Source organism: Carya illinoinensis, chromosome 6 (assembly GCF_018687715.1).
Source record: "Carya illinoinensis cultivar Pawnee chromosome 6, C.illinoinensisPawnee_v1, whole genome shotgun sequence".
Taxonomy (NCBI): Eukaryota; Viridiplantae; Streptophyta; class Magnoliopsida; order Fagales; family Juglandaceae; genus Carya; species Carya illinoinensis.
Genome location: NC_056757.1, coordinates 6258331 through 6284260, shown reverse-complemented (window position 1 = coordinate 6284260; position 25930 = coordinate 6258331). Strand labels below are relative to the sequence as shown.

At 35.5% G+C, this 25930-nt stretch overlaps 2 long non-coding RNA genes across 8 annotated transcripts in view; one reads left to right on the top strand and one right to left on the bottom strand.

Moving 5' to 3' along the window:
• LOC122313858 overlaps window positions 1-22189 on the top strand; it is a 28776-nt gene extending 6587 nt beyond the window's left edge. For 2 of the 7 annotated variants that reach the window (XR_006243525.1, XR_006243531.1), the window contains 3 exons: window positions 4639-4807; window positions 5040-5166; window positions 8565-8878. This is a non-coding gene — a long non-coding RNA (uncharacterized LOC122313858). Of the gene's footprint in view, window positions 1-4638; window positions 4808-5039; window positions 5167-8564; window positions 8879-16346; window positions 16509-16741; window positions 16880-18480; window positions 18761-21784 lie in introns of those variants that run through there. The other 5 variants (XR_006243527.1, XR_006243529.1, XR_006243528.1 and 2 more) reach the window with 5 other exon arrangements.
• LOC122313859 lies at window positions 4668-6005 on the bottom strand. Its single transcript, XR_006243532.1, has 2 exons — window positions 5137-6005; window positions 4668-4914 (listed from the first exon to the last, which is right to left on the bottom strand). It is a non-coding gene; the product is annotated as an uncharacterized LOC122313859 (long non-coding RNA).
• Window positions 22190-25930: the final 3741 nt, after the last annotated feature.

Here is a 25930-nt window from a genome sequence, read left to right as displayed (position 1 = left end):
CACATGATTAAAGTAAAATATAACAATGAGGTCTGTTGATACCAAAATAACATGCTGCAACTAGGGGTGTAACCGATCCGGTTTTGAACAAAATTTGGGACTAAACCGGTATACACCGGTTTTGCATTTTCGAAAACCGATTACACAGTGGTTACCCTCCTAAACCGGTACCTTCAGCTTTACTGGTTCTGGTCTGGTTTGGTCCTGTTTTTTTATTTTAATAGTATTAGTATAAATATTAGTATTAGTTATAGTGATTAGAATAACTGTATATTAGTATTTGTTATAGTGATTTTAAATTTATTATAACTATATAATTTGTAGTGATTTAGTATTACGATATCATGTTTCATATATAATTATTTAGTATAGTGATTTATATAGTAATTTATATATAGGCTTAAAATATATTATTAATAGTAATATAGTATTAGACTATTAGTATTAGGCCATGAAATGTAAATTGTAATTAATATGCATTATATACTAATATTAGTATAACTAATTTACTAATGTACTTATCAAACAGAATATATTGAGAATTTATTAGGCCATAAAATGTTATTAATATATATATTTTTTGATCAAAGCATATGATCAAATAAATTTTCATCTTTAAGTTTCAAGTTTACGTTATAAATTTTAATAACATTATCTTATATATAATTATAATTGATATTATTATATATATAAATTATATATAATATTAAAAAAAAATAATTTAAAATATATAATATAGCGAATCAGTCCAGTCCTAAAAAGCATAGAACCGGAACGGGAACCGTACCAGCTGGTTTTGAAACTAAGGGAATGGGTCCTGGATTGGACCAGTTCTACCTATTCAAGCCAGTCCGGTCCGGTTTTCCATTTCCTTGGTTAATTTTTACACCCCTAGCTACAACCTTTTTTGGGTGGAGGGAAGAGGCTTGTAATCATTCACAATAACACCATACATCATTACATAGTTCTAGAATTTCCTCCCGAATCTACAAGGATCCTCTCCATTTCAAGTTAAATTAATAATATCCACTAGACAAAACTTGGGATGTTTTCGCCATTTTGTTCTTCAACATAATGTGAAAGGATCAAAATAGCCATTATTTTATATTAAATGAAATACTCTCCCTTCACTTGAAAACTGAAATTGATAGGATCAAAATCTCTAAACTCTTTGAACGAAAATACATCCAATGACCATACTTCTAAAACCCGCATACCCAACTTCTGTAAGTGTACAAATCCGGCTTTAACACAGAAACCAGCAGCTTCATACACATCTACTCAGCAACACATCATTGGTCAAAAACCCAGCTTCCATCCAGCAAACTTATACCCAGCACATAGGAATAGTACCAAAACCACAACGGAAAGGCAGCCAGCACACTAAATTCCAATAGATACAAAACAGGCACCACAGAACAATAAATGCCATGAGCCAATAACCGTACCATTAGGCTGGCTGCACAATATAGTCAAAACCAAGACCGCCATGCAGCCAGTGGTTCGTTTGTTGTCAAGCTTGTAAACTTTTGCCCTTGAAGGTGCTGATCATCCACTGCATGCTATCATCCATGCTCCTTTGCACCCCAAGTAATGTTGCACCCGTTGCAAAGAGTTTGCTAGAGTCACTGAGAACATCAGCATTTAACCTTTTAAATGGTTAAAGAGGGTCATTCAAAAAGGATCTGAACTTATATGTTTGTTTGTGCATGTGCGCAAGCAGTGGACACCCATACAATCAATAGAGTAAATGGAAATTCTATTGAGCATCAAAGAAGTTTCCTTGTATCCTCTATGAAAGAAATGTTGTGTCTAATTGGGTAAGATCAAGACTAAGCTAGTGAGAAGCTAACCTTCACCAATAGTTGTAACCATGGGCCAAAGGTTCTTCCACTGCCAGATTGATCACCTGCTTTCCAAGAATTGTGATCTCGAAGCATGTCCTGACTTGGTGGTGTGTTTGCTACACTTTCCTAAACTAGCATCTCAACTTCAACAAACAATCGTGACAAAAGAAGAAAAAATCAACCCATCATTTATGAAACTATTCCCATTCAGCAATTAAAAGCAAGAATATTTGACTGAAGATAATTTTACGATGTATGGTAACAGATTTAAACGTATACGTGAAAGTTATTAGATTTGTGTTCACACATGCATACCTATGTGCGAGCGTGTGTGCTTGATTGTAGGTAAATCTTTAGGCATGCACGTACATCTAAATGTCTAGACATGCACGTACATAAATGAACTATTAAGACAGAGAAACTGATACTCATCCAAAATAGTGAGACAATATATATATATTTTTTTATAAGTAATAATCTTTATTGAATATGAAGAAACTAGGCAATGCCCAAGTGCACAGGGAGTATACAAAGTGAGACACCTAGTTACATTCGAGTGGACTATAAAGAAAATAGAAACTCATGAACATTCCCTCCCTTTAGAACAATAGCAGAAAACCATTGAAACAAAGAGAATACAAAAAAGTTCCAGATTTCCCCCACTCCACGCTCCTTAGCATTAAAACACCTCTCATTCCTTTCCGACCATAAACACCACATTAAGCACAAGGGCATCATCCGCCACACTGCTGCCAGTTGAGCGCTGTTGTGTGGTCTGTTCCAGCATGCAAGTACCTCCTCCACACTCCTAGGCATAACCCAATTTAGCCCGGTTCTACTAAGTATTCCAGCCCATAACTCCCCAGCCACCTCACAATGTAAAAGCAGGTAATCTATTGATTTCCCACTCTTTTTGCACATATAGCACCACTCCATGACAACCATACCTCGCTTTCTAAGATTATCAATCGTTAAAATCTTCCCCTGAGCAGCTGTCCAAGTAAAGAAAGCAACTTTAGAAGGTACTAACACCTTCCATATACTCTTCCACGGAAAGAAAGTTTGCTGTTGGATTGTCAAGGCCTTATAAAAAGATTTAACAGTAAACTTTTTACTCCCCGTGTGAGTCCACAACAGTCGGTCAATAGTGAGACAATATATAAGACACCAAGTCATGAACAACATCAGAAGATCCAGCCACGACTCCTATACCAATCAAACCAGTACATGTGGATATTGTCACATGAGGACCAAATATTCCAATGCTAATCAGATATCACTCACTGAGGACATGTGATATGATAGGAGCAAAACATTATTGTCAAATATTACAATAAATGTCAATTGATTAATGACATTAAAGAAAGGAGGCTGCATGGATAGGCTCTCAACCTAATTGCTATCAAGTTGAAATGTTACATGAAAATTCCAATTAATTAATCCCAACTAAACAATCACTCGAAACATGAATATACAGTTAAGTATAGGATTAGCTAATAGTCTATTTCCGGTAGTGCAAGATGATGCCTAAAAAAACTCGTATACACTAAATGAAAAAGACTTAATAAATGAGTGAGATTTACCTCTTATTGCATAGAGTATTAGGCTTAAGTGCCCAACAATGGACCAAAGAAAATTAAAAATTTACAGTTAGTAAAACTTTCTACCATTTACTTTTAAGTAAATATATATTGTCTTACCTATCAAAAAAAATTTAAGGTAAATATACAAGGGTCTAAAAGTATCAATAACATCCCATGCAAAGCACTAAATCAATCATTGTGGCTCTGAGAAAGCTTATATGCACAAGTGTGATACAATTCATAAAAACGAAAAGACAAGACTCAACTCTTCTCTTCTAAGGTATGCATCTCCAAAATTCTATAAACGCAAGTACATGAGATGATAAATTTGACAAATATCATACATCAAGAGTCAATGGCATTGCGATCAACATAAAAATGTATGGCTCTGAACATGTGTGCTGGGAAATTTAGTGAAAACCCACAGTTCTTTCTCGAAGTACATAAGAGAAGTCACAAAAGTCTTTTTTCCTTAATCAGGATGGGAAAACCTGTTTTTGAGTGTGCCTATAGCAAGCACATGAGCATATAATCCAGATTTAATTGACTATGTTGACTAAATAAGATTTAGAAACTTTAAAACAAAAACAGTATGTGTTCAGGTCAAATATCTTCTTCCTCTTTTCTTCAAGAAACAGTAAAGAATTTTATGTTTAGCTGTGTAACATTAAAGGATCTAATACTTGGACTCTCAGTGTTGCTTTAGAGCTGGAGATTTTAAAGGTTCTCAACAATGAGAGAAACAAACTTGAGAATGTTCGTAAGTTTTAACAATCGGTTTAGTTCAAACAGCCACTGAGAGACCTTGTAAATATTCATCTTTTTTTTAATAGATGTTTCTTTTGGTACATTATGAGTGCTTGGTTGCACCCTTGGTGATTTTTAATCAAATCTGTTGCTTGTAAAAAATAAAAATAAAGGTTAGCTGCTAGAATAACAATCCCATTTGTTATTGTGGAGGTTTGTACCACAAATGAATCCATATGTAACACATGAAGCATCATGTTCATCTCTCAACACAATAATATATATTATGCACATATCTCTATTGACAATATAAACAAAGCAGTTACAATGTTCTTCCTCCTTGAATTCTCTAAAGAAATTGCTCTGCCTATACTTGCACTTGAGATGGGTTCTATTTTATTTTCCAAGATTAATATTCTAGCTGCAGAACCAGTAACAAGTCACTTCATATGGCTGCATAGTTTGTAGGTCATGAAACCCATCCCTTTTCCCCATGGGATGGAGCCATAGCTACCCCATCAAGGAGGACAGATTGGCGTTGCTGCACCCAATTGGAAAGCCATCAATTTTGAATGTTCCTAATGAAGACTACGGCTAACAACAATGAACACCATGACTTGCTTAGACCAGGTAATTTGACTTAGCTTGCTGAAAGGCTGATCAAACCTCTAAACCCTAGTATGCAGTTTCATCTTGCCCTTCTGCGAACTGGAGGAATTTCAAGTTGATAATACGGGCTGGTTGAGAAAAGATTGCAAAATCAGTCACTGACCTAGCTAAAATATATGCATATAATGCAAACTGCATAGATAATGAAAACAATATTATGAAATTGAAATAATTTGATATCATCTTGTTCCAGTTATTGCAAATGCTGTAGAGAATAGTCAGAATCAAATGGACGCAACTTCATATGTATATAGCAGAGAACAAGATAAGGGCGGAGGTTGGCTACTTACTTTCTCTGTCCGGCGCAACATTACATTCTGGTAATTCATTGACTCAATGTGATATTGATATGCAAGAGATTTGAACCAAATATTTTGGAACTCTTGTTTATTTTCCTCGATACATTCATTTGGATTTCCTCCATCAGTGTACAACTCCATACCTCCATAAAATATAGGTAAAGAAAACCCTCAATGAGTATGAAGAAGACGAAAAAGTATCAAAGAAGCAAGTAATTATAACTAGGCAAGGGGCTAGAATTCTACATATTGAAGAATTCTAGACAACCGAGAAGCTAGGGTTTCTTTTCTGTGCATACTCAATTGCTCTAAAGGGCATATTTATAGAGTTTATAGGTGAGTGTAACCTCCCTTTATTTCTCCTCAGCAGGGCATATTTCCAGAATTTCCATATTTAATATTGTATTGAATGTGGAGAGAGATATATAACAAGTAATTGGTACAATAATTAATACTATATTTAATATAACGTTTAATTGGTACAATAATTCAACTCAATTTCCATTTCCATAACAAGAATATTCAATTAATGCAATAATTTAATATCTTATGAACATAGATGGCATATAAAAATTGTTGATTTCCTATTCCATTTTGAATTCTTCCTATATCTCATACCAATCTTAATAGGGTTTCATACTAAATTTGCACATCCCATCCAAAATAAATAAACTTTAATGTCTCTCTCTCATTAATCATTATCATTATCTCCACCTATCTTTCATAACTAAACGATATAAATGAATATATTTTTGACAGCTTTTTTATTTAATTATTTTACTTTCTCGTAGAAATTACAAAGCTTGGGGGATTTTTGTATTTCATGTTGCATGAATTGAAATGTTCATTTCAGCTAGCCAATCATATATCATTTGGGTTTCTATCAGTCATTAGCTTGTTAAATGCGAACACCTAAAAGATAAACCCTTAGAAATCACAATACAACACATAATTAAAGTAGAATATAGCAACAAGGTTTGTTGATGCCTGAATAACATGCGGCAACCTTTTTTGGGTGGAGGGAAGGGGCTTATATTTATTCACAATAAAACCATACATCACTTACATCGTTTGAGAATTTGCTTCCTACTGTATGACAAGGATCCTCTCCATTTCAAAGTTAAATTAATAATATCTATTTAGTACAAAACTTTGGATATTTTCGTCATTTTATTCTTCAACATAATGTGAAATGATCAAAATAACTATTATTTTATATTAAATGAAATACTCTCCCTTTCACTAGAAAATTGAAATTGAGAGAATCCAAATCCCTAATATACAACTCTCTGAACAAAACTACATCCAATGACCATACTTCTAAAACCCGCAGACCCAACCTTTGTTAGTGCACAAATTCGGCTTTAAGACATAAATCAGCAGCTTCACACACACCTACTCAGCAACACATCATTGGTCAAAAACCCAGCTTCCTGTTGAAATGTTACATGAATTACCAATTAATTGATCCCGACCAAACCATCACTCTAAACATGAATATACAAATAAGTAGTGCAAGATGGTAGTCTATCAAAAAAAAAGTATAGCTAGCATTAGCTGGTAGTCTATTTCCAGTAGTGCAAGATGACTATTAAAAAAACTTGTTTACACTAAATGAAAGAGAGTTGAGAAATGAGTGAGATTTAGCTCTTATTGTGTAGAGTATTAGGCTTAGCTGGCCTCCAATGGACCTAAGAAAATTAAATATTTACAGTTAGTCAAACATGCTACCATTTAATTTTAAGTAATAAACATTTTCTTACTTATCAAGTAAATATACAAGGGTTTAAAAGCTTCAAAAACATGCCATGCAAAGCACTAATCATTGTGGCTCTGAGAAAGCTTATATGCACAAGTGTGATACAATTCATAAAAATGAAAAGATACGACTCAACTCTTCTCTTCTAAGGTATGCATCTCCAGAATTCTATAAAAACAGGTACATTAGATGATAAATTTGAGAAATATCATACATTATCAAGAGTAAATGGCATTGCGATCAAAATAAAAATGTATGCTCTGAACACATGCGCTGGGAAATTTAGTGAAAACCCACAGTTCTTTCTCCAAGTACATGAGAGAAATCACAAAGGTCTGTCTTCCTTAATCAGACCATGGTCTTCAATCATTCGACCATGGTCCTCAAAACTTCTATTATTCCTTTTCCTTCAAATATACATAAAACCATGATCTTCCCATTTTTAAAAATGAACCAGCATACAACGAATATTGTCATTAAAAATACAATTGACAACATGTCTAAGAAATATGAAGTTGATTGATTTATATAATTCATCTTCTATTTTTTATATGCAAGCATGGAGAGAACATTTGTATATCCCCAGCCATATGATTTATACGTGAGGACCCCAAATAACCTTTAACCTTGTCTGCAGTATCAGCTAGTATCTGGTTACATAGGTAATGCACTTTTTCCACCAAGAAACAGAAGTTTTTCTCAGTTTGGAAACAATTATCTTTATAGCAGTTAAAATATACATATGACATGAGCTTCATTCTTCAGTTCAGCCAGTTAATTTATTTATTTTCATCTGAGGTAGTTAGTTGACTTGATCATGCTCTGGTTTCTTATTAGAGATGCCTATCTATGATAAAGGTAAATCTGTATAATTAATGCTGAATGCAATTATCCACCAAATAAAGGCATTGCCCTACATGCGTACAAATTAATAGTTATACAACCATAATTGTTTCAATGTCACTCAGTTATGAAGATACCTAGAGATCTTTCTAAAGAAAGATTATGTCCAGGAAACAAAAAAAAAGTAACATTGATAAGATTATGTCCAGGAAACAAAAAAAAAGTAACATTGATTACCTTGTTGTGGCTTACATTTATGGGAAACCCTCCACAACATCAAGCTTTTCTTTCCATCTACCAGCACATGCACAACATTACAAAATGATGATGAAACGCTCAATCTATCAGATCTCAACAGATTGTCAGATGTGATACAATTGCAGTGTGAGACAGAGAGAGCGATATTAAGTGTGAGAGACAGAATCTAGTAAATTAACATTCTAGTATAATCATCTATCGTTCTATGCCAACACTTCACTTCTATTACCCTGCTTTTAGAAATGCTACTTAACTTCCTGTAAGATCTAAGGTGGAGTAAGCCCAAAAAATTTTTAAGAACAAACTAAAGAGAAGTTAAGACTTCCAAACGAACAGAAGTGATAAAGAACACTATAGTTCAGTATTTTTTTTATCGGTAAACAAAACTATAGTTCAGTATTATTATCATTATCCAGGAGAACTGCTTGTAAGTGATTCCATATCTTCCCCTTGCATCTTGCTTAAAATATAGAAATCCTTTTACGTAAACCCCTGGGATGGTGGTTGATCTTCTAACTAGTTGGAGAATTCTTAAGTGCATACCTCCCTCATACTGCAGTTTTGTGGAAGATGGTACCTATTTGCCTACAGTCGTGCATTTGGCGGGAAAGGAATGATCGGAACTTCAAGTATCAGTAGTGCCCTTCAGGTGAGTTTAAAATTTCTTCTGTAAGACCTTATTTATGTGGCCACAGCTATAGATTTTAAAGGTCCCAATTTCCATCATTTTCTTGTATCTATTTCTAGATCCTAAGTAGGTGCATTCTCTTGTATATTTCTTGTGTATTTGAGTTATGCCTGTTTTCTTATCAATAAAGTTTCTCTTACTTGTCAAAAAGAATATAGCTTCAGTAGACATTTCTATTTTCTTGAGATTCCCAGTATTTACTAATAGTAGTCCAGTCCAGGAAACTAAAAAGGGTATCATGGATTACCTTGTTGTGTCTTACCTTTTATTGGAAGCCCCCTACTAAAGAGGTCCAATAAAACCGTGCTTAAAAACATTGCTTTACTTCCAATATACACACTTAAAGGCATACACATGTAAACTCAAAACCACAAAGTTTGACTGAAGAAACCCTACCGACTGAACAAAAGATCCACAAATTCATGCTTATCTTGTCATGAACCAGCCACCTGCCCACAACGTTACAAACTGCACTCTGAATATGGACAATATGTTGGATCTCAACAGAGAGTAAGTATAGCAATCATTCATACAGAACAGAATACAGAATTCTAATTCCAAAGAAGTAATACAGAGAGGGGTCGGGTTTTCTTTTCTGGTGGCTGGACTTTCTATGTCTGGTTTAAGTATAATAGAGCAGACTGTTTTAGTGTTCCTCATGCAGGGCATGGCGCACCAAATGTAGTTAGTCATATTTGTTGAGCTACTGAATACATGCCATACATTCTACAGTGGTAAACAAGCGGTTAACACCCATTCAATCAATAGATAAAATGGAAATTCTATTGGACATCAAAGAAGTTTCCATGTATCATCTATGAAAGAAATGTCGTGTCTAACTGGGTAAGATCAAGACTAAGCTAGTGAGAAGCAGGTCTTTCATAGATGATACATGGTAAGATCAAGACTAAGCTTTCCAAGAATTGTGAACTCAAAGCAGGTCTTGATTTGGTGGCGTCTTTGCTACACTTTCCTAAACTAGCATCTCAACTTCAACAAACAATCGTGACAAAAGAAGAAAAAATCAACCAATAAATTATGAAACTATTCCCATTCAGCAATTAAAAGCAAGAATATTTGACTGAAGATAATTTTACGATATATGTTAACAGATTTAAATGTATACATGAGAGTTATTAGATTTGTATTCGCACATGCGCATGTGCAAGTGTATGCGCTTGCATGTAGGTAAACCTTTAGACACACACACGTACGTCTAAGGCTTGGTTTGGATTGAGAAAAACTCTCAACCCATTTTATCTCATCATTACAATTTTCACGAATTCCCACATAAAATATAATAAACAATTCAACTTTTTTAAAACCCAATACAATAATAATATTAAAAAATAATATTCTAACAATATTTTATTCAATTTTCAACTTTTATCTCATCTCAACTCAACTCATCTCATCTCAACTCACTATCCAAATCTAGCTAACTGTCTAGACATGCATGTACATAAATGAACTATTAAGACCGAGAAACTGATACTCATCCAAAATAGTTAGACAATATATAAGACACCAAGTAATGAACAACATCAGAAGATCCAGCCACGACTCCTATACCAATCAAACCAGTACATGTGGACATTGTCACATGAGGACCAAATATTCCAATGCTAATCAGATCTCACTAACTGAGGACATGTAGTTATTATAAATGAAGTACTCTGGGATGTTAAAGAACAATAATAAGTTTAAGCACTGCTTCCCACCATGAAGACGGATACTCTCAAAACTTCATAGCTCAAGATTCCCAACAGTTTAGGCTCTTCACAATACCAAGTGATATGATAGGTGCAAAACATTATTGTCAAATATGACAATAAATGTCAATCGATCAATGACGAGAAAGGAGGCTGCATGGATAGGCTCTCAACCTAATGGCTATCAAGTTGAAATGTTACATGAAAATACCAATTAATTGATCCCAACTAAACACTCACTCTAAACATGAATTTGCAGTTAAGTATACCTAGCATTAGCTGATAGTCTATTTCCAGTAGTGCAAGATGACGATTCAAAAAACTTGTTTACACTAAATCAAAGAGAGTTAATAAATGAGTGAGATTTACCTCTTATTGCCTAGAGTATTAGGCTTAAGTGGCCAACAATGGACAAAAGAAAATTAAAAATTTACAGTTAGTCAAACTTTCTACGATTTATTTTTAAGTAAATATATATTGTCTTATCAAAAAAAAAATTAAGGTAAATATACAAGGGTTTAAAAGCTTCAAAAACATCCCATGCAAAGTACTAAATCAATCATTGTGGCTCTGAGAAAGCTTATATGCACAAGTGTGATACAATTGATAAAAACGAAAAGATAAGACTCAACTCTTCTAAGGTATGCATCTCCAAAATTCTATACACACAAGTACAGGAGATGATAAATTTGACAAATATCATACATCAAGCGTCAATGGCATTGCGATCAACATAAAAATGTATGCTCTAAACATATGCGCTGGGAAATTTCATGAAAACCCACAGTTCTTTCTCCAAGTACATAAGAGAAGTCACAAAGCTTTGTTTTCCTTAATCAGGATTGGAAAACCTGTTTTTGAGTGTACCTTTAGCAAGGACATGAGCATTTAACGCAAGCATCTAATTGACTACGTTGACTAAATAAGATTTAGAAACTTTAAAACAAAAACAGAATGTGTTCAGGTCAAATATCTTCTTCCTCTTTTCTTCAAGAAACAGAAAGAATTCTCAGTTTAGCTGTGTAACATTCAAGAATCTAATCTATGCACTCTTCAGTGTTGCTTTAGAGCTGGAGATTTTAAAGCTTCTAAACAATGAGAGAAACAAACTTGAGAGTGTTGGTAAGTTTTAACAATCGGTTTAGTTCAAACAGCCACTGAGAGACCTTGTAAGTATTCATCTTTTTTTTAATAGGTGTTTCTTTTGGTACATTATGAGTGCTTGGTTGCACCCTTGGTGATTTTTAATCAAATCTGTTGCTTGTGTTAAAAAAATAAAATAAAATAAAAATAAAAATTAGCTGCTAGAATAACAATCCCATTTGTTATTGTGGAGGTTTGTACTACAAATGAATCCATATGTAACACATGAAGCATCACCTTCATCTCTCAACACAATAATATATATTATGCACGTATCTCTATTGACAATATCACCAAAGCAGTTACAATGTTCTTCCTCCTTGAATGCTCTAAAGAAATTGCTCTGCCTATACTTGCACTTTGTTGCGCCTCTAGTCTGTCCAAAAATCATGCAAGACGATAGAGAGACAATATTTAAGTGGTTCGGCAACTTGCCTACGTCCACTGAAGTGGAAAATCAGTATTTTCAATATGTTTGTACAATTTTACAAACACTCATAAACAACCTCTCTATCTCTCAAATGGCATAGGTTCTGGGTTTCTCCAGAACCTATTTTCGCCCTCAGCTCTGTCTTGATCTCTCACCGCAGTGAGAATAACTTATCTTTAGCAAATGACCTCCTTTTATAGGAGGAGCCATGGGGGACAAAACTCCCACGTTTCTTGACCAAGATGCAGCCTCTTTTGATTTTGCTGGAGAGCTCAGTTGGTGGGTGGCCTAATAGAGCTAAGAAATAAAACGGTGCCTAATAATCCAAGAAAGAAAACGGTGCACACTTGGGTGGTTTTTCAACAATCTCCCCCTCCACCCAAGTGTGCCATACCAGGCTGCTTGCAAATGGTTGCATCATTCAAATGATTGCATTCCCTCATTGGAATGCTTGTTAGCCATGAGAGATTTCCGCTATCAAATGTATCTGCAAATACGTCTTCAAATGTATGTCCAAATGCCTCTTCAAATGCATCTTCAAATGCATTCGCATCATCTACATCCACGGAACTTGCAAGGGATTTTTTTCAGAGGAGATTTACAAGTGCTCAACTGTACAATCTTAACTCTCTAGGATTTTTCTTTTGCTCAAGTCCATGAGTCCACACTCATGTACACCTTAAGCAAACTAAGTTTCGCTCGAGCCACATCCGAGCGAACAATCTGCCTGATGCCTTTACAACTTTCAAAACCAAGCTCCATAATCCTTCAATCACGCCAATCTCCAACTTGGAGACTGGTTCTCAACATGCTAGCCTCTATCTCCAGCATGATCCCTTATCATCTATACAATTTTACAGCTCATGTCTTCAAGTTAGAAGACTAACTAAAGTGATGCATAACTTTAGTTTATCACGTACAGTGCCCTTAATCAACACATCTATATAGGGCAACACATCTCCCACTACACTGGGAATCAATGGTCTCGCACGGACCTTGACACATATCAGAGAACCTGTTGCTGAGGTCTCCATTTCTGATTTGGGCAACTGACTCCTCATCCTGCTACTAACATATCCTGTCTTCAGTCGATGTGCCATCTTGTGTGCAGTCTTTGCTAACTTTAACTTGCATAATCTCCATTCTTACAAGATTTTTCTTCATACCGTAATTCACTACCTTCATTCAGCAGGATATAGTTTAAGGTAGTAACCACCATGGAGGTCTAATCATCTTGGCAGTTATGCGATCATCAACTTTAGGTGTAGATATCCCTGGAACATCTGACGTTTTGTTCCCATCTCTCACACCTTTACTTCATGTCGTGGTCTAGGGAGATTTCTTCAAGTTTAGATGAGGAAAAGTAAAACTGAGTTCCTTTAACTTCCTCATCTAATTCACACGACCATTACCACGAGCCAAGACCAATGAATCATTCGTGACCTTCCACGCCCTTTTGAGAAAACACACCTGAATGACTGTTATCTTCAAGCTGTCTTTAACAGCATTTTGCACGGCAAGAAATACGACGTCATGTATTTCTTCAGTCATCATATTCACAACATCATCTTCAGTTTTCTTCTGATTTTAGCAGTCTCTTGTGGCCTGTCTTGCCACAATTTCTAGCGAGTTATCTGTTGTCCAGATCTTAACTTGCCTCTACCCTTACTATCAACATTCAGGGCCAACAACTCGAGATCTTGCCAGAATCTCTTCTGCGCACCTCTTCATCTAGGATAAGATCTCTTACATTAAGAAATTTCAACTTTGTTTTGTTTGCAGAATTACTCAGCCATTCTCATGACCTCCCAACTTTTTGACCACAACGCCAAATACTATTGGGCAACAATCGTACCTTCTGTATTTTTTCTGAAGTTGAACTGTTTCTTCATCTGCATTTTGTTATTTGCAATTGGCTTTTCAAAAAAAGCCACAATGAGATCCGTTGCGGTTTTCCTTTTAATAACATTATGCTCCATGAGTTGTATGACTGCCAATACCTGCTGATATAACAAGTTAATCAGCATCGTCCAATGATCTGAAGTTTGCTCCTCAAACTTCACGATCCCAACTGGCTTAAATCAAGCCCAAACGAACTGAGTCCAGCAACATTGGACTCCAACTGGCTGACATCAAGCCCAAAACCAATGAGTTTGGCACGACTCCAACTGGCTGAGATCAAGTCAAAAATAAATGAGTCTGTCATGACTCCAACTGGCTGCAATCAAGCCAAAAACAAACGAGTCCGTCACAACCCCAATTGGCTGCGATCAAGCCAAAAACAATTGAGTCCGTTACGACTCCAACTGGCTAAAATCAAGCCCAAAACAAATGAGTCCGTCATGACTCCGACTGGCTGCGATATAGCCAAAAACAATTGAGTCCGTCACGACTCCAACTGGCATAGATCTAGCCCAAAATGATCTGCAACTCGTGGACGGTTTAGATCAAATGTACGGATGGCAAATCTCAACATTCCCACCGTACAGATGAGTCCAGAATAATCCAAATAGTTTGTCAACACTATTTGATCATCGCAATTGAACTCCAACTGGCGTAGATCTAGCTCAAAATGATCTGCAAGTCGTGGACGGTTCAGATCGAATGTACCAATGGCGAATCTCAACATTCTCACCTTACATATGAGTCCAAAATAATCCAAATAGTTTGTCAGCACTATTTGATCATCGCAATTGAACTCCAACTGGCGTAGATCTAGCCCAAAATGATCTGCAACTCTCAACAGTTCAGATCGAAAGTATCGATGGTGAATCTCAACATTTCCACCGTACAGATGAGTCCGGAATGATCCAAATAGTTTTTCAACACTATTTGATCATCGCAATTGAACTCCAACTGGCATAGATCAAGCCCAAAATAATCTGCAACTGACGGACGGTTCAGATTGAAAGTACTGATGGCAAATCTTAACATTCCCACCGTACGGATGAGTTCAGAATTATCCAAATAGTTTGTCAATACTATTTGATCATCGCAATTGGACTCCAACTGGCGTAGATCTAGCCCAAAATGATCTGCAACTCTCAACAGTTCAGATCGAAAGTACCGATGGTGAATCTTAACATTCCCACCGTACGGATGAGTCCAGAATGATCCAAATAATTTTTCAACACTATTTGATCATTGAAATTGAACTCCAATTGGCGTAGATCAAGACTAAAATGATCTGCAACTGACAGACGGTTCAGATCGATAGTACCGATGGCGAATCTTAACATTTTCACTGTACGGATGAGTTCGGAATGATCCAAATAGTTTTTCAACACTATTTGATCATCACAATTGGACTCCAACTGGCGTAGATCTAGCCCAAAATGATCTGCAACTCGTGGACGGTTCAGATCGAAAGTACCAATGGCGAATTTCAACATTCCCACCGTACGGATGAGTCCGGAATGATCCAAATAGTTAGAAACCACTATTTGATCGTTGAAATAGGACTCCGAATGGCTTAGAACTAGCACAAAATCGATCTGCGACTTTTGGACGGTTCAGATCAGCCTTCTGCTACAGTAGTAGCGTGGGAGCGTGTGCCTAAGTGTGGGGGCACGTGGGAGAGTGTATCCCACGCGTCTTCTTCCTCCAGATGCAAGTGGGGGCGCATGGGCGCATGTTTCCCACTCGTCTTCTTCCTCTGACGCGATTTAGGCGCGTCTGTGCACTCTCCAACTTCTAGGTGCACGTACGGGCTCCTCTGGCATCCGTTTTTTATACTGTTTGCGGCAACGGATTTGTCTCTATGCGAGGAACATTACTGTGTGGTCAAAAGTTGATTTCGATCAACTTGATTTTTCTGGACAGTACGAAACCAAAGCTCTGATACCAATTGTTGCGCCTCTAGTCTGTCCAAAAATCATACAAGACGATAGAGAGACAATATTTAAGTGGTTCGGCAATTTGCCTACATCTACTGAAGCGGAAAATCAGTATTTTCAATATGTTTGTATAATTTTACAAACACTCATAAATAACCTCTCTATCTCTCAAATGGCATATGTTATGGGTTTCTCCAGAACCTATTTTCACTCTCAGCCTTGCCTTGATCTCTCACCGCAATGAGGATAACTTATCTTTAGCAAATGACCTCCTTTTATAGGAGGAGCCATGGGGGACAAAACTCCCACGTTTCTTGACCAAGATGCAGCCTCTTTTGATTTTGCTGGAGAGCTCAGTTGAAGGGTGGCCTAATAGAGCTAAGAAATAAAACGGTGCCTAATAATCCAAGAAAGAAAGCGGTGCACACTTGGGTGGTTTTTCAACACACTTGAGATGGGTTCTATTTCCAAGATTAATATTCTACCTGCAGAACCAGCAACAAGTCACTTCATATGGCTGCTTAATTCGTAGGTCACGAAACCCGTCCTTTTTCCCCATGGGATGGAGCCACTGCTACCCCATAGAGGAGGACAGACTTGCGTTGCTGCACCTGATTGGAAAGCCATCAACTTTGAATGTTCCTGATGAAGACTACGGCTAACAATGATGAGCACCTTGACTCGCTTAGACCAGGTAATTTGACTTAGCTTGCTGAAAAGCTGGTCAAACCTCTAACCCCCTGGTATGCAGTTTCATCTTCCCCTTCTGTGAACTCAAGGAATTTCAAGTTGATAATGCGGGCTGGTTGAGAAAAGATTGCAAAATCAGCCAGTGACCTAGCTAAAATATATGCATATAATGAAAACTGCATAGATAATGGAAACAATATTATGAAATTGAAATAATTTGATATCATCTTGTTCCAGTAATTACAAATGCTGTAGAGAATAGTCAGAATCAAACGGGCTCAACTTCATGTGTATATAAGAGAGAATAAGATAAGGGCAGAGGTTTGCTACTTACTTTCTCTGTCCGGCGCAATATTACATTCTGGTAATTCATTGACTCGATGTGATATTGATATGCAAGAGATTTGAACCAAATATTTTGGAACTCTTGTTTATTTTCCTCAATACATTCATTTGGATTTCCTCCATCAGTGTACAACTCCATTCCTCCATAAAATATAGGAAAAGAAAACCCTCAATGAGTGTAAAGAAGACAAGAAAGTACCAAAGAAGCAAGTAATTATAAGTATGAGGGGCTAGAATTCTACATAACGAAGAATTCTAGACAACCTCTAGAGAAAAGCTAGGGTTTCTTTTTTGTGCATACTCAATTGCTCTAAAGGGAGTATTTATAGAGTTTGTAGGTCAGTCTAACCCCTATGATTTCTCCTCATCAGGCCATATTTCCATAATTTCCGTATTTAATATTGAATTGAATGTGGAGAGAGAGACATATAACAAGTAATTGGGACAATAATTAAACTCAATTTCCATTTCCTTAGCAAGAATATCCAATTGATTCAATCATTTAATATCTTGTGAACCTATTATGGCATATAAAAATTGTTGATTTCCTATTCCATTTTGAATCATTTCAAAATTTCATACCAATCTTAATAGGGTTTCATACCAAACGTGTACATCCCATCCAAAATAAATAAACTTTAAAGTCTGTCTCATTAATCATTATCATTATCTCCACCTGTTGTTTATAACCAAACGATATAAATGAATATAGTTTTCACAGTTTTTTTTAATTATTTTACTCTCCTTGAAATTACAAAGCTGGTGAGAATTTTGTTTTTCATATTGCATAAAATAGACTGAAATTTTCATTTGAGTTAGCCAATCATATGATAGACCTAAAAGATAAACCACAACAAAATCATAAAAATCACAATACGACACATAATTAAAGTAGAATATAGCAAAGAGGTTTGTTGATGCCTAAATAGCATGCGGCAACCTTTTTTGGGTGGAGGGAAGGGCTTGTTTTATTCACAATAATACCATATATCATTACATTGTTTACAAGGATTCTCTCCATTTCAAGTTAAACTAATAATATCCACTTAGTACAAAATTTTGGATATTTCCGTCATTTTGTTCTTCAAGATAATGTGAAATGATCAAAATAACAACTATTTTATATTAAGTGAAATACTCTCCCTTTCACTTGGAAATCGAAATTGAGAGTATCCAAATCCCTAATGTGCATCTCTTTGAACAAAAATCCAAGGACCGGACTTCTAAAACCCGCAAACCCAACTTTTGTTAGTGCACAAATACGGCTTTAACACACAAACCAGAAGCTTTATGCACACCTACTCAGCAACATATCATAAGCCAAAAGAATAAATCTATTTGCGAATGGGGATTGCTTTGCAGACCTAAATGAAAGTATTTCATTACTAAATGAAATATTGTGTTTCATTACATGAAAAGAAAATGGGGACAGGACACACGAGGGAGGCCATCTAGCCCTTGGAGAAACTTTCCTTCTTTAGATGAAATCGCCCTCCCCTCGCCCCATCTCCCTATTGTGAAATGCACACGGTTGAGCTGTAATGACTTTTTCCCCCACGTCTCAACTGAACAGCTGATTTCATACGGAGAACTTTCTTGCTTGTTTTCACTGTCAGTGTCAATTTTTGCAGCTCAAAGCATTGCGATAGGTGTGATTGTATACCATGCAATAAGAACACGAATCTCTGCCCTCCCTCAAGACAGATCTCTATGGAAGTTACTCTTGGATGATCTTCTCAAGAATTCAGTCACCAACTTCAAGAATGCAGATGAATTCTCCTTGAATAACTGAGCTAGGGAGTCGTACTCTACAACCAAAACAGCAGCAATAATAAGCTAAAATCAATTCAATGATGTATGCAGTCTTATATAATTGATACTAATCTATATGATTCTTAGCAATTTTATAAATATGAAAAAGCCCAGAATTATATATAAATATATATATATATATCAATTATATATATTCTTAGCATCCCCTTGTTTCTTCTTTTATTGTTTCTTGAATTAAATTATCTATTGCAGTATCAATAGAAGCAGTAACTCCATCCAACACCAGATTCTTCTCTTCTTGAGGAGCACTCTGGCTAGGCAAACAAGCTCTGTCCAACGCTCCAATTTCCTCCATCTTCTGCAACTGCATAATCTAACTGCATTCCCCAAATTCCAAAACGAAAAACCCAAACAATGAAAGATAAGTGGTTTTGTGAAAGAAATGGAAAAGAATAAAAATTCGGGACAAAATATTTGAGCACAGAGAACACAGCATTTGAAAATATTTTTAAGTGGTGGAGGAGATTGGGTTGAGGGTGGTCGTCGATGGTGGAGGAGAGAGTAGTTCGGGTCGGGGGGGCATGCATAGTAGAGAGAAAAACAATTTTTTGCAATTTGAAATGTTTTGGGTTTAGGTTGTAGAAGAAAGAAGAGTAATGTAGTTAATTCATGCCTTGAGGATAAGGAGCGTTCACCGGAATGGCTTAGGGATTTCTTCTATCACACTCTAGTTTTATAGGCCTCCTCTATTGTATTGAATAGCACTACCTTTACTGAACTTCATGCTGCCATTCGCAGCATTTAGTCTGTAGCTAGGCTCTTTGTATAACCCCTGTGTACTCGGGCCTTGCCCTCTTTATGTTTTAATATATATCTTTTTACTTATCAAAAAAAATGTAGTTAATTCATACCTAAAATGGAGGACAATCTGGTCATTTCATACACTGTATATAGAACTAGTCAAGTCAGAAACCCAACTTCCAGTTGAAATGTTACGTGAATATACCAATTAATTAATCCCAACTAAACCATCGCTCTAAACATGAATATTGTTATTAGATAATTTTTTAATATTATTTTAGTTTTGAGAATTGAAATGGTTGAATTGTTTTGTGTTTTGTTTGAAAATTTGAAAATTTTATAATGATTAATTTGAAAATGTTTGTGTTTAAGTGATGTTAGAGAAGAAAATGAGATGGGATGAGATAATATGGAATGAAATGAAAATTATTTCCAAACAACCCCTAAATAAATTTAGAAACTTGAAAAAAAAAACAGTACGTTCAAGTCAAATATCTTGTTCCTCTATTTTACAAGAAATGGAAAGCATTCTAAGTTTAGTTGTGTAACATTCAAGAGCCTAGCTAATCTATGCATGCTTCAGTGTTGCTTTATTGCTAGGAAAGGTATGTAACATCCCAATAGAAAACCCAAACTACATAGCTCATACTCCAAATAATCTAGTCAATGATATAATTAGAGTGTCATTTGAACTCTATAAAGAGTAAGAACTTCTCATTCCTAAACAAATATCATATACCACATACCATTATCCTTATCATATGAGGTATCACAATCCTCCTTAAATTCTCGACATTCTCATCTGGGCAGTCCATCATAGGTGGCAGCTCAAATCTTATATTTCTGCTTGAGATAGACTTTGATACCATTTGTAATGTCTCAATACAAGACTCAAATCACATGACTTATACTCCAAAAGAACTAGTTAAAGATACAATTGAAACCCTATTGGAACCTTATCAAGAGCAATAACTTCTCATTCTCAAGCAATATGGAATCTCATACATCACCTACCATTATCCTTATCATATCCCAATGAAATGCTCAACCCACTTGGCCTATACTCCAAGATAACTAATCAATTATACAATTAGAGTTCCATTAAAACATTATAAATAGCAAGAAATTTTCTTTCTCAAGTAATGCAGGATCTCATACACTATTTGCATTTATACTTCTTATATGGGGTATCACAACGTATTCGAAATCAAACTCAAACATGAGGTGAAAAGAGTAGTAATTGGAGGTGCTGCTATGAACCAAAGTTATGGGATAGTATAGTGGGAGAATAATTTCACATTATGCCATAAACTATTTAATTTTATATATTATAATGACAAGTAATTAGAATTTCATTAAAAACCTAAAAGGCCTAATCAAAGTACACAGAATTCAGACAAGAGAGATACCTATCTACAAAGAGAAAAAGACATAAGAAAATCATGGAAAGTAGGCCCATTAAGTCTATAGCAGCGGTTCAAATGAGGAGAGCATTGAGAAATTAAGAATTGAGCTCCTCAATCATCCGACCATGGTCCTACAAACCTTCTATTATTCCTTTCCCTCCAAATATATATAAAACCATGGTCTTCCCATTTTTTAAAATGAACCATTATACAACGAATATTGTCATTAAATATACAATTGACAACATGTCTAAGAAATATAAAGTTGATTGATTTATATAATGTGTCTTCTATTTTTTATGTGCAAGCATGGAAAAGACATTTGTATATCCCCAGCCATATCATCTATACATAAGGACCCCAAATAACCTTTACTTCAAACCTATCTGCAGTATCAGCTAGTACCTGGTTACATAGGTAATGCACTTTTTTCGCCAAGAACAGAAGGTTTTCTCAGTTTCAAAACAATTATCTTTATATATAGCAATTAAAATATACTTATGACATGAGCATCATTCTTTAGTTCAACCAATTAATTTATTTATTTTAATATGAGGTAGTTAGAACGCTGGTATTGGCCTAGTCAAATTCCAGTGCCTAGTCAGATTTTAGCTAACTTTTACTAAAGTGGTCTTATTAGAATAGTCAAAACTCTAAAGCTCCACTTTTGAGTTACAATAAAGTTATTTCTTTCTTTAAATTTAACCAACTACTGTTCATCTTTGAAATAATATTTTATTCTAAAAATATTCCCAACGATCTTCTTCATTCCTTCGTTTTTAAGACCAAACTATTGAGAAGTTAAGACTTTCAAACAAGCAGAAGTAACAAAGAAAACTATAGTTTAGTATTTTTTATCGGTAAACAAAACTATAGTTCAGTTTATTATCATCATCCAGGAGAATTGCTTGTAACAATGTCTTGTGTCAAGTGATTCCATATCTTCCCCTTGCAGCTTGATTAAAATATAGAAATCATTTTGCGTAAACCCTTTGGGATGGTGGTTGATCTTCTAGCTAGTTGGAGAATTCTTAAGTGCATCGCTCCCTCATATTGCAGTTTTGTGGAAGATGGTACCCATTTGCCTACGGTCGTGCATTTGGCTGGAAAGGAATGATCGGAACTTCAAGGATCAGTAATGCCCTTTGGGTGAGTATAAAACTTTCTTCTTTAAGACCTTATTTATGTGGGACACGGCTACAGATTTTAAAGGTCCTAATTTCCATCATTTTGTTATATCTATTTCTAGATCCTAAGTAGGTGCATTCTCTTGTATATTTCTTGTGTATTTGTGTTATGCCTATTTTCTTATCAATAAAATTTCTCTTACTCATCAAAAACAATATTGCTTTAGTAGACATATCTACTTTCTTGAGATTCCCAGTATTTATTAATAGTAGTCCAGTCTAGTCGAGGAAACTAAAAAGAGTAACATGGATTACCTTTTTGTGTCTTACCTTTTATTGGAAGCCCTCCTACTACAAAGGTCCAATAAAACCATGCTTAAAAACATTGTTTTACTTCCTATATGCACGCTTAAAGGCATACACATGTAAACTCAAAACCCTACCAACTGAACAAAAGATCCACAAATTCATGCTTATCGTGTCATGAACCAGCCACCTGCCCACAATGTTACAAACTGCACTCTGGATATGGACAATTTGTTGGATAGTGGATTCATTCTATCCACTAGCTAATTGTGGAGGATAAGCTAACAGGAAATAAGTCTCATAAACACCGGCGAGTTCTTGTTTGGCTAAACAGCTAGCAACAAAAATGAAACACATTCTTGACTGACTAGAATATGCATTACTGATTCTTCCCGGAGTCTAAGTTCCAACGTGGTGAAGATAAATTGCTAAAAAAATTCATCACTAAACTATTTCAATAGTAACTACAAGTAAAATTAATCCACAAGAAGATAGTAAAGAAGTTACTAAAATAAAGCAAATCTTTCAACATAAGTATTGTAGCTACTCCCAAATGAAGTGACAGCAAGTGACTTCAATATGCCACCACAGCCATCTTAACCTGAATTTCTAAGAGAAAAGTCATCCATGTAAAATTTTACACAATGCAGTAAGGAAGCTGCCTTACCAAAAAGTTTCTAAACGTTCATTGGGACTAATATTGGAGATTTTTAAAGGTTCTAAGCAACAACAAAAGCACATTGGAGATTTCATCGTTTTCTTAATAGGTGTGTCTTTTGGGTACATTATGCATGCCTGGTTGCACCTTTGGTGCTTTTTAATAAAATCAATTGCTTTTAAAAATAAAGCAATTTAATAAAATCAGTATATCACCACAGAACTCATTGGACACACGAGAAGACGACGGTGGTACCGAGGAATTCATCAACGGCGATAGAGGACCGAGAGAAAAAGATGAAGAAGCCAAGGTGTCGAAAAATGTAGTGCAACAACCCAGTCCAATAATTCTAAAGTCAGAATATTGATAACTTTATCAGCCTAAATTATATTTAATGGGTCATATTGGATGAGCCCATTAGCGATAAATTTTTGAAATTGATTAAAACTTTTAATTAGACTCAATAATTAGATTAAATCTCATTTATTATTTATTGAACAAGTTAGACTCTTTGTAGAATTTAAAGATCGACTATTAGAAATTTCTTTCAATTTAAAATTATCACTAATTGAAGTTTTCTACACAGTCTCAGTCACTATCAATTCTATATTAAATGAACTACTAGAGTATGCTTTTTTGTCAAACACACTAAGATTACAATTCTAGAATCCTCTTCACCTTAAAATTCCTAAACCCAACTCATATCATTAGTCGCATGGTATGACATCTTATATATAGAATCCCATGCATGGTGTACTTGTAACCACCCCAAAATATCTAAGCCTCCTTCACGATTTCTTTTTCTTTCATTTTTCTCTCACCGATTACCACTGGCTTTCAATTATTCCCTCTAAAAAAAATTTTAAAAAAAAAATGTAGCCTTCCGTAATTAAGTATGTGGACTAGTATGATAAGTAACATCAGTCAAAATAAATCATGCATGTCATAAATATACGTATGAATAATCATGATTTTAAGTTCTCATCATAAAATATTTTATGAAAAACCTTATGTTAAATATGTTTATGTTATTATATGTTTTTTACTGAGTCATCAACTCATTTTAGTTTATTTTTATGTTTTTAAACCACCTTAAGTCAGAATGTTTATGAAGGTAGAGCTAGAGAATAAGACTTAGTCTAGGAGGCGTGACAGTGGCCTAAATCATGTACAAAGATTTTAAGTTATAATTTTTATGACACGAACTTTGAGGAATTCTAATAAATGCTTCCACGCAATCTCATTTATGATTTTAGTATTTTAATACAAAAGACTATTTATTATAATAAATCTTTGTACTTGGCGTTTCTTTTAGGGAAAAAAAAAAACAAATATACTTTTAAGTCAGGTTCAGTAGTAACACTCTGGCTCCCGTGATTTTCTAAAAAAAATAACGTCTTTCTTTATTGTGGAGAGCCGGGTGTTACACATAGTTCATGCATCAATCAACCCATCGGGATCGCGAGTAGCTAAGGAATCATCGACGATGGCCCAAAAGGTGATCTTGGAGTTGTCAATAAATGATCCAAAAACTGATCTCTACATTTTCTCACCGACAAAAGTGGAATATTAGTTACAGCATACACAAATAGGGCCGATGGGTAGGGGGAAAAGGCTCAGGCAATTTTCTTGCCAGCAAACATGGGTTCTCAGTCACAACACCTGCATACAGGACCGATGGGTAGTGGGGAAGAGGTTCATGTGATTTTCTCTTCGGCGAAGGTCTCTAAGTAGCTTCAATTAGTCTAAGGGAAGGTAGTGGGGGTAGAGAATGGCATGGGAATCTGTAAGATAATGTCAGTGCCTCTTGATTTCTTGAGCCAAAGGATGTGAATTACACTCTCTAGTTGATGCATAAGGAGGCTGAGTTGGACCTAAAACTGTTATGCTCTATGTCTCCCTTGCTTACAACATGAAGCTCACCATTGGACTGGGTGACTCAGAAAGTAAAGAATATTCAAGAGTGTGGGAATTTCTTGTGACGGGTTTGATGAGCAATTTAGGGCATTACTTATCGTTATTGAGGAGGGTTGATTTTAATCTCCTAGATCTGTTTCTAGAGAGAGAGAGAGAGATGAAGCGTCTCACTTGTTCAATCAATTATGATGGATGGGAGGGGAGTACTAGCAAAGGTAGATCCAAGGGAAAAGGTTGTTTCTACCCATATTCTTTCTTGGAACATTCGGTGATCCCAATAAACGGTTGCGGGTGAATAATCTTTTACAACATTGAAAGTTGGATATTGTGTGTTTGCAGGAAACCAAGATGGAATTCATGGATCATGGCATCATCACTAACATTTGGGGCTGCCCATTTGTGAGATGGGTGTACCTTTCTTCTGAGGGAGCATCTGGGAGAATCCTTATTATGTGAGATTTGAGGGTGGTTCATTCAAAAATGTGGAGAACAATTTTTGTTGGGCCTTTGCTAGTGTGTATGGGCAAATTATGGACACACTTAGGAAGGTTTTATGGGAGGAGCTTGCAGGTTTGGACAGCTGGTGGAATTTACAATGGTGTATTGGTGGTGACTTAAACATCACTTAGTTCCCTAGTAAAAGATCGGAAGAAGTATGGTATAGTCAGGCAATGAATGAGCTTTTTGAATTTATCTTCAATATGGATTTGATGGATTTAACACTTTTAGGTGGCAGACACACTTGGTCTAATAATTGGGCTTGATTACATTGGGACACATATTTGATGTCTCATTCTTGGGAGGCACATTACCCTAACTTGCTATTACAAATGATGTAGACAATTGTCAAAATCAAACGGGTGCAATTTCATCTATAACTCAATGAGTAAGATGAGGGTAGAGGTGGGCTACTTGCTTTCTCCGATCAAGCCGAATATTGCGTTCTGGTAACTCACTGACTCGATGTGATATTGATATGCAAAAGATTTGAACTAAATATTTCTGAACTCTTGTTTATTTTCCTCCATCAGTGTACAACTCCATTCTTCTATAAAATAAAGGAAAAGAAAGCTTTCAATGAGTATAAAGAAGA